The 13,876-nt window shown below is 36.4% G+C and overlaps 1 protein-coding gene and 1 pseudogene across 1 annotated transcript in view; one reads left to right on the top strand and one right to left on the bottom strand.

Moving 5' to 3' along the window:
* The window catches only part of ME1 (malic enzyme 1), a 233,232-nt gene that overhangs the window by 50,022 nt on the left and 169,334 nt on the right, over positions 1-13,876 (top strand). The gene's annotated exons all lie outside the window — the stretch shown is intronic.
* Positions 377-1,381, bottom strand: LOC101008244 (annotated as a pseudogene).

Below are 13,876 nucleotides of genomic sequence, written 5' to 3'. Positions count from 1 at the left end.
AATAAAAAGCTGTTTTAAATTCAAGGATGTTTATTGAAATTCTGTTTCTGTGAGATAGTAAGTACTAACAATCATAAGAAATGTAGAAGAGCTTGAATCAAATGAAGTATTTGGGTTGAAGTCGATAGAAATCTCAATAGCAACAAATTTTTGTTTGTTTGTTTGTTTGTTTGTTTGGCTAAGCACAGGGGATTTTATTGATGGTACATGACAAGGTGGGGCTCCCTCGGCTCCTCCCTTTTAGGGGGTCTGCATGGAAACTGTGAGGAGGGGAGATTCTCAGTGTGGTGGGGGACTGAGTATGGCAGGGACTCCCCAGCAGTGAGGGCGGCTCTCTTCCTGTCATGCTGTCACTGGGGCTGGTGGTCTGGGGGTCTTACTCCTTGGAAGCCATGTGGGCAGAGGTCCACCACCCTGTTGCTGCAGCCAAATTCATTGTTATACTAGGAAATGAGCTTGACAAAGTGGTCGTTGAGGGCAATGCCAACCCCCACATCGAAGGTGGAAGAGTGGATGTCACTTTTGAAGTCAGAGGAGACAACCTGGTGCTCAGTGTAGCCCAGGATGCCTTTGAGGGGACCCTCTGATGCCTGCTTCACCACCTTCTTGACGTCATCGTATTTGGCAGGTTTTTCCGGATGGCAGGTCAGGTCCACCAATGACGTGTTGGCGGTGGGGACACGGAAGGCCATGCCAGTGAGCTTCCCATTTAGCTCAGGGATGACCTTGCCCACAGCCTTGGCAGCACCAGTAGAGGTAGGGATGATGTTCTGGAGGGCCCTGTGGCCGTCACGCCACAGTTTCCCATAGGAGTCATCCACAGTCTTCTGGGTGACAGCGATGGTGTGGACTGTGGTCATGAGTCCTTCCACGATACCAAAGTTGTCATGGATGCCCTTGGCCAGGGGCGATAAGCAGTTGGTGGTGCAGGAGGCATTGCTGACGATCTTGAGCTGTTGTCATATTTCTCATGGTTCACACCCATCGCGAACATGGGGGCATCAGCAGAGGGTGCAGAGATGATGACCGTTTTGGCTCCTCCCTGCAAGTGAGCCCCAGCGTTCTCCATGGCAGTGAAGACGCCAGTGGACTCCATGACATACTCAGTGCCAGCATCACCCCATTTGATTTTGGAGGGATCTTGCTCCTGGAAGATAGTGATGGGATTTCCACTGATGACAAGCTTCCCGTTCTCAGCCTTGACAGTGCCATGGAATTTGCCATAGGTGGAATTATACTGGAACATGTAGATGGTGTTGTTGAGGTCAATGAAGGAATCATTGATGGCGACAATATCGACTTTACCAGAGTTTAAAACAGCCCTGGTGACCAGGCACTCAATATGACCAAATCCGTTGACTGCAGTCTTCACCTTCACCATGGTGTCTCAGGGATGCAGCTGGCAGTGCACGAGAAGATGCAGCTGTCTGTCGAATGGGAGGAGCAGAGAGCCGCAGCAAGTATTTTTGAGAGCTTTTACTATATTAGATGGTTTTCTCGGGCTTAGGATACTTTGGTGTGCATATATTCCAAAAGAAGAAGAGACAAACATATAAAATAAATAAATTGTCTAGAATGTTTGAAGGTGATAAGTGTTATGGAGAAAGAGAACAGGAAAAGGGGGATCAGGAGTGTCAGTTGCTTTGCAGGAGGCAGTTGTAATTTTACATAGAGTGGACAGTGTAGGTCTCATTGGAAGATGATATTGGAGGAGTTAGGGAGGAAGTCACAAAGATAGGAGTGGAAACATGCCAGATGGAAGGAACAGCCAATGCCAAGGCCCTCAGTGGGAACATGCCTGGAGACCAGGAGCAGCATGGAGACCGCTGTGTCTGAAGTGGAGTGAGAGAGACGGAGAATAGGAGATGAGTTCACAGAGGTAGGTCAATGAGCGGGTATAGGTCTTAGGGCTTCCTGTAGGCTCTTTGGAAGAACATTGGCTTTTACTGTTAGCTAAATGAAAAGCCATAAATGGTCTTACACAATTACATGATATGATCTAATATTTTTAAAAAGAACATTCTGGTTGCTGTGTTGAGAACAGACTAAAGCAAAAGAAGAATCAGGGACCCTTGTTAGGAGACTATTACAGTAAACCCAGTGAGAGATGAGAGTGGCTCAGATTAGGAGGGTAATAATGGAATTAGGGGTAAGTTTTAAAATCCAAATTCTGGATAAAAATGTAGACAGTCACAAGGACTTTCTACTGGACTGAAAGCTTCCTAGAGTAGTGATTGAAAGTATGGGCTCTGGAGTAGGTAGCCTATTTTCACTTACTGGTTTTGCCTCCTGCTGTGGTCTGGTATAAGGTATTTAACTTTTCTGTGCTTCAGTTTCCTCATTTGTAAATTGGGAGTAATACTACAGTCTGCCACATCTTATCCATACTTTTAAATTCCAAAACTCTGAAATTCAAGACAGTAAAAAAATCTCATTTGGGACAAAACCGCATCTTATCTGAAATCATTGGCAGCAGTACCAAAGACTATATATAGTCTTTTAAGTCTAAGTCTAGCAGTAAACTGGATTTATAAGACTATAATAGTCTATCTCACTTACTATCATTTGTTTTTCTGTAGAAATACTAATGTATTTGATTATGGGGGCGTTCTTAGAAATAAATATGTTTACATATATAAACTTATATAAGTATATATTTTTTTATGTATGTATTTAGAGAGATGGGTGGCTGGGGAAGGGGAGAGGAAGAAATGGGGAAGAGGGTAGAGGTAGGAAAGCATTTGTGGCAAAATGCGTATAAATGTCGAATCTAGGTGGAAGTATTTATTGTATTATTCTTTCAACTTTTCTGTAATGTTTGAAATTTAAGTAACGAATGCTTTATTACCAGAGAAAGCAAAGTTTCTAAGTCCATTTCTGTATGACCGCTTCATACAGTTTTCTGTCATATTGCAATTTAGTGTGTATATGTTATTGAATGTTTGGTGATTTTGAAGTTTTCCAGTAAAATAATTATGGCTTCTCCTATAATTATAAAAAAAATCCTATTTGAAATTGTGTTATGTGGCATAAATTTAAGTGTTGTATTTAATTAGAAAGGGAATTGTGGATGTGTGAATGCTGTGAATGATGGATCTTCCATTAGCATATAGATGAATTTTATTTTTAAGCCAAAATGGAAAAATGTCTAGTAAACCTTATCTACTACAACAGCAGGTATTTTAAGACATTCAGAAAGTAAAGAGGAGAATTATACGCCTAATTCTATTAATACTTACTGTGTATGGTTTTGGTGGTAGCACTTAGGAACATAGTGAAAATTAAAGGTTAATAGTACTTCAAGCACTGAGTTTAACATAGTTAAAAACAGATATATCTTTTGATCACACTTTTTTTTTTTGTGTTCAAATGTAATTTTATTATAACCATATTATTATTAAAAAAGTTTGTATAGAGAACACTGCAGCATCTACTTATTCCATTATTACAATGGTAACATCATTTTTTTTTTTTTTATGAATCACTTGTGGAATGACATTTTGGCAGTAAGTCAATGAGTTTATCATGGAAAAGTCTTCCTCCCAACCTCCTCCTACCCTGAGGCTTTTCTCTTCAGAGGGAATATCATTTTCACTCTCATGCTTAAGATTCAAGGATAGAATTCATGCTTTTTAATATATAGCTTAATGAATTTTGACAAACATACAGTGTTGATCCACTATCACAATCATAAAATATAAAATAGTTCTGTCACCCCCCAAACTCTCCCACACTCCATTGTGATCAACTCTTCCTCTACCAGTAGACCCTGGCAGTCATAGACCTGTTTTCTGTCCCTATATGTCTTAATGCTGTGATACTTTTCTGTGGATAGATTTTTTTTTAATTTTGAATATGGCATTAAAATCTGTGTAGGTATCCCAAAATAAATTCTTGTATGACTAATACTATTTCTATTTTTTTTCTAAATGACTGCTGGGATATTCATTTATTGGTTTTGTGGGGAATTTATTTTCTTTTTGGCATACATACTTTGTGTGGGTTTTTCAGATGTCATAGATAATCATTTTTAAGAACATTTTTGGGCTTGCTTGGATTGTCTTGTTCCCATGTGCCCAAATCATTTTAATTCTTGCAGAATTTCCAGTATTTGGTAGTGCAGTCTGCTTATGTCAGTGTGCCTAATTGTGGTTAGTTTGTATATAGACGTGTGATTTTTGGAAGCTAGAGACAATTTTTTTTTTTTATTTTTGCAGACTGCTGAGCTTCCTATGTTACTTAAGTTACCTGTATGTTGTGAAACTTTTTTTTTTAAAGAAAAGTTTTGTGCAAATTGATAATGCAGCTATATGTAATGGATAGCTAAAGCAGATTCATGTAATTTCTTTGGAAATATTTCTACCTACTGTATTTTTACACTGCATTTTCTTTTTTTTTCCAATTTTTTATTTTATTTATTTATTTATTTATTTTAAAAATTTATTTATTTATTATTATTATACTTTAAGTTCTAGGGTACATGTGTGTAACGTGCAGGTTTGTTACATATGTATACTTGTGCCATGTTGGTGTGCTGCACCCATCAACTCGTCAGCACCCCTCAACTCGTCAGCACCCCTCAACTCGTCATTTACATCAGGTATAACTCCCAATGCAATCCCTCCCCCCTCCCCCCTCCCCATGATAGGCCCCGGTGTGTGATGTTCCCCTTCCTGAGTCCAAGTGATCTCATTGTTCAGTTCCCACCTATTAGTGAGAACATGCGGTGTTTGGTTTTCTGTTCTTGTGATAGTTTGCTAAGAATGATGGTTTCCAGCTGCATCCATGTCCCTACAAAGGACACAAACTCATCCTTTTTTATGGCTGCATAGTATTCCATGGTGTATATGTGCCACATTTTCTTAATCCAGTCTGTCACTGATGGACATTTGGGTTGATTCCAAGTCTTTGCTATTGTGAATAGTGTTGCAATAAACATACGTGTGCATGTGTCTTTATAGCAGCATGATTTATAATCCTTTGGGTATATACCCAGTAATGGGATAGCTGGGTCATATGGTACATCTAGTTCTAGATCCTTGAGGAATCGCCATACTGTTTTCCATAATGGTTGAACTAGTTTACAATCCCACCAACAGTGTAAAAGTGTTCCTATTTCTCCACATCCTCTCCAGCACCTGTTGTTTCCTGACTTTTTAATGATTGCCATTGTAACTGGTTACACGGCATTTTCTAAGATTTATCTCCCTCTCTTTTGAGTTCTGATTAGCTACTATTATTATACCATGTATTTGGCGATTATTCATGTTTCTACTTTTGATATTTCTAATGTTCTATCAAAATATGCTTGATCTCTTTTTTTGGTATTTTACCATTCATTTTGTCTCAACTGGATTGTAAGATTCTAGAGAAAAGGGATCATATTTTATAAATTATTCTTGTATTTCTCATGCTATTTAGATTTAATGCCTGGTTGGTATTCAATTAATATATGTTGTTTGCTATCTCAGAGAAATTGTAACTTAGAATTACTTTATTCATTCACTCACACAGAAAAAAAATGTAAAGTATTCATATATTCTTTATTTCTCCTACTGTTTAAGCATATTATTCTGACAGGCAAATTCTCATAACTAATAGATATTAAAGAAATTGGACACACTCTAAGGAATCTGACTGTGAGGACATGAAATATTATTATTATTGTTTTACTTTTGAGAAGGAGTCTTACCCTGTCACCCAGGCTGAAGTGTAGTGGCATAGTCTCAGCTCACTGCAACCTCTTTTTCCTGGATTCAAGTGATTCTCCTGCCTCAGCCTCCCAACTAGCTAGGATTACAGGCATGCGCCACCATGCCCAGCTATTTTTTTGTATTTTTTTAGCAGAGACAGAGTTTCACCATGTTGCCCAGGCTGGTCTCGAACTTCTGGGCTCAAGAGATCCACCCGTCTTGGCCTCCCAAAGTGCTGGGATTACCACCATACCTGGCTTCATTCACTCATCCATATACAGGGCGCGACTGATTTGATTTTGGCAAACAGAATGGGCTAAAACAACAGTTTGCTGGGGATAGTCTTCTTTAAAAAAGCATTTTCCAGAGTTCGATTAGATCAGTACTTTTGGTTCACCAAAAAATTATGATGAAAAAAGTATTCAGTGCTCGAATTAATTGGAGAAAAATGGAATTAAATGAAATCAAACAGGATTCTTTACAGCAAAGTTTCTCAGACTGATAACCTATTTTGTGAGTTTTTTGGATGGCGAGAATTAGATTTAATAAAGTAGTATATATAGCCTAATTATTGGCACAAAGTAGATATTCTCAAATGGTGGTTATTGTTACTGGTATTATTTTAACTCTCAGGTTTCTTGATGATCAAATAGATTATGGTATCATGTACCAAATTTCAGAATACTGGAATATTTGAGAGAGATAGAAAGTTCATTTGGGGGGCCAGATGTAGTGGTGCATGCCTGTAATCCCAGTACTTTGAGGGGCCAAGGTAGACGGATCAGTTTAGTTTAAGAGTTCAAGACCAGCCTGGACAACATAGTGAAACCCTGTCTTTACAAAAAATACAAAAATCAACTGGTGTGGTGGTGCGTGCTATGGTCCAGCTACTCAGGAGGCTGAGGTAGGAGGATTGCTTGAGCCTGGGATGTTGAGGCTGCAGTGAGCTGTGATTACACCACTGCACTCTTTCTAGCCTGTGGGGTAGAATGAGATCCTGTGAAAAGAAAGAGAGAGAAAGGGAGGGAGGGAGGAAAGGAGGGAAGGGGAGGGGATGGGAGGAGAGGGGAGAGTTGAGTTTATTTTTGAGACATGCTAAATTTTAAATGTCTTTTGGACTTCCAGGTAGAAGGGTCTAATAGTCAATTAAATATATGGACCTGGAACTTAGTAGATGATGTACTTAAAACATCCTAACATTTTAACTTGCATATTATATATGCTGCGCGAATGGTATCTTTTCCGAGTTTGGCAATGTCACAGATTATCAACAAGTGTAATTGTTAAAAAGATTTAATCAATAAGATGTTCTATTATGTTGCTATATGTCTTCATAGAAGATTCTTTGAAAAATGCGTAAAAGGAAATACTAAAATCAGCCAAAACAAAATATTAAAGTATTTTTTCTACATTTAATAATACATTTTTATACTTTTTTCCTTTAGAATCCCAAAAGGACTTGAAGTAGAGTATTCATTATTTAAATTGTGGGGACTAAGCTTACATATTATTACTTAATGTGTAATTTCATGTGAGGAAGTATGTCTAGTATGCCATCATGACCATGATTAGAAATGGAGATTATACAAATATGAGAGTCTAAATAATGTTTACTTATATGGAAACATATAGTTTCTGCAGATGTATAGCCAATAGTGTTGTCTCATATGATGAGGGTGTCAGTTTTAATTGATATTTGATTTGTGAAATAGCAGCAAGAAAAGAAGCTTAAAAAGAATAAACGTAGAAAGAAACCTTCCCAAATCTAATATTCCTTTAACCAAAAAATGTTCTCATTTTATAGTACAGATTATAAGTACGCTATCAAAGGAGAGATTAATAGAATGAAACTTTCATATTGTTCTTGCTTTATAAATTTTCTCTAGTTTTAAATCTACCTGGCTTTTTTCGTATATCTATTTTAATGATATACTGTATAGTATGGTAATTTTCCTTGATTAAGTTTTAAGTACTTCAATAACTCAGTGATTGTAAAATGAGCCTAAGTTTTTTATGGAAAAGAAACATGGTTTCACAGCCAGTTTTAATAACTGCAAATTAAAATTCTAATGTTTGAAATAAGACTGTGGCACTGTCTTAGTCAATTTGGGCTGCTATAATACACTACCATAAACTGGGTACTTTAACAGTGACAGAAATGCATTTCTCACAGTTCTGGGGAGGCTGGGAAGTCCGAAAGCAGGGTGTCAGCATGGTTGTGTTCCAGTAAGGACCCTCTTCTGGGTTGCAGACTGCCAGCTTCCTGTTGTTTCCTCACGTTGCAGAAAGCAGAGAGCTCTCTGGGGTCCCTTTTTTAAAGGGCACTAATCATATGACCTAAATCACCTCCCAAAGGCCCCATCTCCTAATACCATCATATTGGGGGTCAGGATTTCAAAATACATTAATTTTGGGGTACACATTCAGTCTGTTGCAGGAACTTTCAATAGTTTAATGCTATTCTACTTGTTATTTGACAATTATAATGTAAACTGTCAGGTGATTCAGTACCCAGAGGTTACTTGCTGTCCTAGGTCCTCATACGCTGAGATATGTGGAGCTAGCTTTTTTTCATGGACCAGAATGGGAGTTTCTGGGAAGAGGTGAGAGGTGGTCCTAAACCTTTAGGTAGTCCGGGATACTAGAGCTGCCCAGGTGAACCAGAACTATTCTTAATTGGATTTGCCTTTTTAAAATTAAACTACTTTAGAATCTTTAGAAATATCTAGGAAACTTTTGAGAACCAGGGAATATTTTTGGCTTATAGTTCTGGTTTAGTATGTGACTTTTATTTTTTACTGTGTTATAATTGTTTGCATTTCTAGAAGTTCTCTTAAACATCAAATAGTTGATGTTTAAGAGGGCAGCTAGCTTTTAATGCTTCCAGAAAAGTGACCATTTTAATGTTAAATATTAATAACATTTTCACTACTTATCTATGGTAATAAGCCTTTGATTTTGATTTATAGCTATTCTGTAATATTATTTTGTCCATTTATCTCATTTCCCTTGAAACTGGCTTAACCCTACTTTAAGGTATGAGAAAAAGAAATACTTCGTGTAATTTTTTTCAAAGATGTGAAACAAGTCAGATGGAATGTCTGGACTAGTTCAAGTCTTAACTGTTACCTCAGTTGATTTTATAGTTAAAGATAATTATTTATTAAAAGTTGATTTTTATTTATTATAGAGATATAGATGATTTCTTAAATTATGAATTTAAACTAATTATTTTTTCCAAGCAGAATAAAAGTTATTTTTATGAAAATGTATATATGACTTGTGCTAAATAGGAGTGAGGTAGAGTATCGTATATCTTAAGTACTGGAAATTCAGCGAGTGCCCAGTAGTAGTTTAAAATACCAAACTATCTTCTTTCCTAAGCATTGCCTTAATGAGGAAAAATTTGGAGAATGGAAAAAATGTAGACATGTTTCAAACATCAGTTCTTTACATCAAGATCTAAGAGTTGTCTAAATTTGTGCATAGACATATAAATCTTTTTAGCAATGCAGTGAAACTTATCTTTTACTGTAAAATGCCATTAAAAATATAAAGTAACAGTTCATCGGGTCTCCATATTCATCTAGAGATTTTACATGTGGAAAACTTGAATGGAAATTTAGTTTAGGATCCAAAAATAACTTTTCAACAATCTGTGTGGTACATTCAGGTGTTCTGACTTAAGTTTACACATAGCATATGGAGAAATAAGAAAAATTGCCAAGTTTTATCTCAGGTGATATTTATGCAAGTCTATTAATTTGAGCATTATTTCCTCATCTTTTAGAAGGGTATTTATTTTTAAGGAAGATTATAAATCTCCTTCCTCTTTACCCAAAATAAAGAATTTTTTAAAAGGAGGCATAGTTCTTATATCACTTTGCATCCCCTACCCAAATCACTTCTGGAATAGTGTATTTAGTTTTGCATACCATGGTTTTGAAGTGTCATTGATATCCGAGAAAGTGACAATAGCAGTGACAGTTATTGAAAACTTGTCTTGTGAGAAACAGTTGGTGGAAATAGGAATGTTTAGCCTAAAAGGAAAGACTTGAAAGTTAAGCTGTCAATTATTTGAAAGATTTTTATATACAAGAAAGTGTATGCTTGCATGGCATAGCTTCAGAATGTAGAACTTAAATTACTAGATGAGATGTAAAGCCACATACCCACAACCATGTCATTTTTGACAAAGTCAACGATAACAAACAATGGAGAAAGAACTCCCTATTCAATAATGGTGCTACAGTAACTGGCTACCAATATGTAGAATATTGAAACAGAACCCGTTCCTTTCACAATTAACTCAAGATAGATTAAAGACTTAAATGTAAAACCTAAAACTATAAAAACCTAGAAGAAACCTTAAGAAATACCATTCTGGACCAGGCAAGGTAGCTCACGCCTGTAATCCCAGTACTTTGGGAGGCCAAGGCGGGTGGATCACAAGTTCAAGAGATAGAGATCATCCTGACCAATGTGGTGAAACCCTGATTCTACAAAAATACACAAAATTAGCCAGGTGTGGTGGTGGGCGCCTGTAGTCCCAGCTACTTGGGAGGCTGAGGCAGGAGAATCACTTGAACCCAGGAGACGGAGCTTGCAGTGAGCCAAGATTGTGCCGCTGCACTCCAGCCTGATGACAAAGAGGGAGACTCCATCTCAAAAAAAAAAAAAAAAAAAAAAAAGAAATACCATTCTGGACATTGGCCTTGGCAAATAATTTATGACTAAGTCCCCAAAAGCAATTGCAACCAAAACAAAAAAAGGACCCTTATTAAAGATTCTGCACAGCAAAAGAAATTATTACAAGAATAAACAGACAACCTACCAAATGGGAAAAAATATTCACAAGCTATGCATCTGGCAAAGCTCTAATATCCAGAATCCATTAATATAAGGAACTTGAATTTACAAGCAAAAAACAAACAATCCATTAATAAAGTGGGCAAAAAACATAACAGACACTTCTCAAAAGAAGACATGAAAAAATGTTCAGCATCAGTGAGAAGTGCAAATCAAAACCACAATGAGATACCATCTCATACCAGTCACAATGACTATTATTAAAAAATTTTTAAAAATCAGATGTTGGTGAGATTACAAAGAAAAGAAATGCTTATACACTGCTGGTGGGAATGTAAATTATTTTAGTCACTGTAGAAAGCAGTTTGGAGATTTCTCAAATAACTTAAAACTGAACTACCATTCAACCCAGCAATTCCATTATTGGGTATATACCCAAAGGAAAATAAACCATTCGGCCGAAAAGACACATGCACTTGTATGTTCATTGCAGCATTATTCACAAAAGCAAAGACATGGAATCAACCTAGATGCCCACCATCTGTGGACTGGATAAAGAAAATGTGGTCATATACACATGGAATACTACACAGCCATAAAAAGAATGAAATCATGTACTTTGCAGCAACATGGGTGCAGCAAATTGTCAATTTTAACTCAATACTATATGTTTTATTGTATATTTTGTAATAATATTTTATTTTTGCTATGGTAAAATTTATAAAATAGTTGATAGAAGGATTCCAAATTAAATATTATCTGCTTAAAATATATCCTTAAAGTTATCAAATTTTATTTTTTTCTAAGCAAAGAAGTTTCTCATTTAACAGTATAAACCCTTATCTTAGTATGATTGGTGGCTGAATTAATGACATTCATAATAATTTGGGGAGTATCATATTTTACATATTTTACAAAAATAGTGCTGCCTTGTTAAATAAAACATTTTCACTATGAAATGAGGTAATTTATTTTGAAAGCTGAAAATGTGCAAGTATATTATTTCCCTGTTTAAATACGATCATTTTTATTGTAAATGTGCCAAATAAATGCCATCTGCCTGATGAAATCAGTGTTACCTTAGGATTCTTTCCAGTGCTTTTTACCATGGAAAGTACTTTGGAGTTTATCAGAACAATAGTCGATTTATACTTAATTAATTGGGTGCTTCTACTAGTTTTAAAGTGAATAAATGAAGAAGAAGTTATATAAAATTATTTTGTGTACATTTTGAGTCCACTTTTATTTGGAAACAATAGTTGAGCTGTGATATGTAGAGACTGAGTCAGTAACATTTGCTATTTGTTGATTTCTAAAATCTGCTCATTTTATAATGGAAAACAATCATTCTAAGGAAAGTATCACCAGGTAGTAAATGCCAGAGTTGGCACTTGAACTTGTTTTCTTTCTCCTAATCCTCTGCATTAGTAAGAGTCCTCCAGAGAAACAAAACCAATAGTATATATATGTGTGCGTGTGTGTGTATGTATGTATATGTGTGTATATGTATGTGTGTATACATTTTAAGGAATTGTTCCATGAGATTGTGGAGGCTGGCAAGTCTAAAATCTGCAGTTTGAATCTGAATACAGTCTGCTGGTAGAATTTCTTCTTCTTCAGGGGAGGTCAGTCTTTTCTAATAAGGTTTTAGCTGATTGGATGAGGCCCATACACATTGTGGAGGGTAATCTGTTTTATTCAGAATCTACTGATTTAAATATTAGTATCATCTAAAAACTACCTTCATGGAAGCATTTAGAATGTTTGATCAAACATCTGGGTACTATGCCTAACTAGGGTGACACATGAAAATAGCCAATACATATTCCTAGACCAGTCTCGGGTCTTCTTATCTTAGATTGATTATGTTTTCCAACTCGACTGTGAGTTGTTCAGAGAAGCTGCACTCTATCATGTAGCTTCCTGGACCTTTCCCTATTAGTATGTGTTCTGAATTTCAAAAGGTAAAATGATATATTATGCTTGTTAATTAAGATTATTTTCTCAAATATGGGGATGTTTACGTGTGAAGAGTTTCATATATTGCTTTTCAGAGGAGCTTAATTCTAGCAGATGTTTCTTAGGAATATGACTCTACTATGGTTTCACTTGTAAAAGTTCCTAATACTGACTGGATTAATTGTAGTAATTTAACATTTAAATCTAATTTTAGAAATTGTCAGATCATGTTATTGACCATTCAGTTCTTCCAGAAGGTTCTTGCTTTGTTTTCTTCCCAACTCTGCCATCTTTTATAGTCTTTTAAATTATTGACTATGTTTATTATTTCCTTTCTCCTTCCTTCCATTACCAGAAATTTATTGAGTGTCCACTGCATGCCAGGCACTTTACTAAGCATTGAGATTAGGTAAATAAAGACTTAATTTCTGCATGTGTGGAATTTACAGGTAATATTCAAGTGAACAAAGAAATACATGAGTACTGTTTGTGTTATGAAGGAAATGAACAGAGGACAGTGAGAAACAATAACAGGGGATTTCCTTTCACAGTGTAGTTAGGGATGTACCTCTGAGGAGGTAATATTTAGGCTGCCAGTTGAAGGGTAAGGAAGCAGCTTGTGAAAATCAGGAAAAAAGAAAGAAAGAAAGAGAGACAGAGAAAGAGAGAAAGAAAGAAAGAAAAGAAGAAAGAAAGAAAAAGAAAGAAAGAAAGAAAAGAAAGAGAAAGAAAGAAAGAAAGAAAGAAAGAAAGAGGAAGGAAGGAAGGAGGGAAGGAAAAGAAAAGGAAAGGAAGGAAGGAAGGAAGGAAGGAGGGAAGGAAAAGAAAAGGAAAGGAAGGAAGGGAAGGAAAGGAGGGAGGGAGGGAGGGAGGGAAAGGAAAGGAAGAACCTTTGAGCCTGAGGGAATAGCATGTTCAAAAGATCTGGGAGTGGGGAGGTGGCATGAGATGAAGTTTGAGGTAGACAGCAGTCTCATGCAGGGTGTGTGGTCTCATAATAGAGTTTCATTATAGTGCTTAATCCATTTAAAAAGCCATTGAATATTTGAAGTAGAGGAACGACAGCATCTAACTAAAGTTTTAAAAGATTACTCTGGCTACTATGTGGATACAATATTAGAAATGAGAGCTAGAATGGAATGGAAAGAGCACTAAGAAGACTTGCAGTATTGGATCCCTTTCCAATCCTAATTGCTTTGAATGCACTTGATCCTCTTAGGATATGGAGCAAGGAAATCAAGAAAAGCTGTAAGCTAATAGAGTTGCCAGTAGCAGCAACCAGTTCACTTGGGAATAATTCCACAGTCTTGTAGTCCTGTATTGATGGCTATAGGTAGGTGAAGTGATAGGGATATTATATGGATACACAGCACCTGGGTATGTACACAGACTCTAAATACATCAGCTGGAGATAA

This window comes from Papio anubis, chromosome 6 (assembly GCF_008728515.1).
Source record: "Papio anubis isolate 15944 chromosome 6, Panubis1.0, whole genome shotgun sequence".
NCBI classification, from domain to species: Eukaryota; Metazoa; Chordata; class Mammalia; order Primates; family Cercopithecidae; genus Papio; species Papio anubis.
The sequence above is the reverse complement of the archived record's forward strand: the minus strand, read 5'-3'. Positions and strand labels throughout refer to the sequence as shown.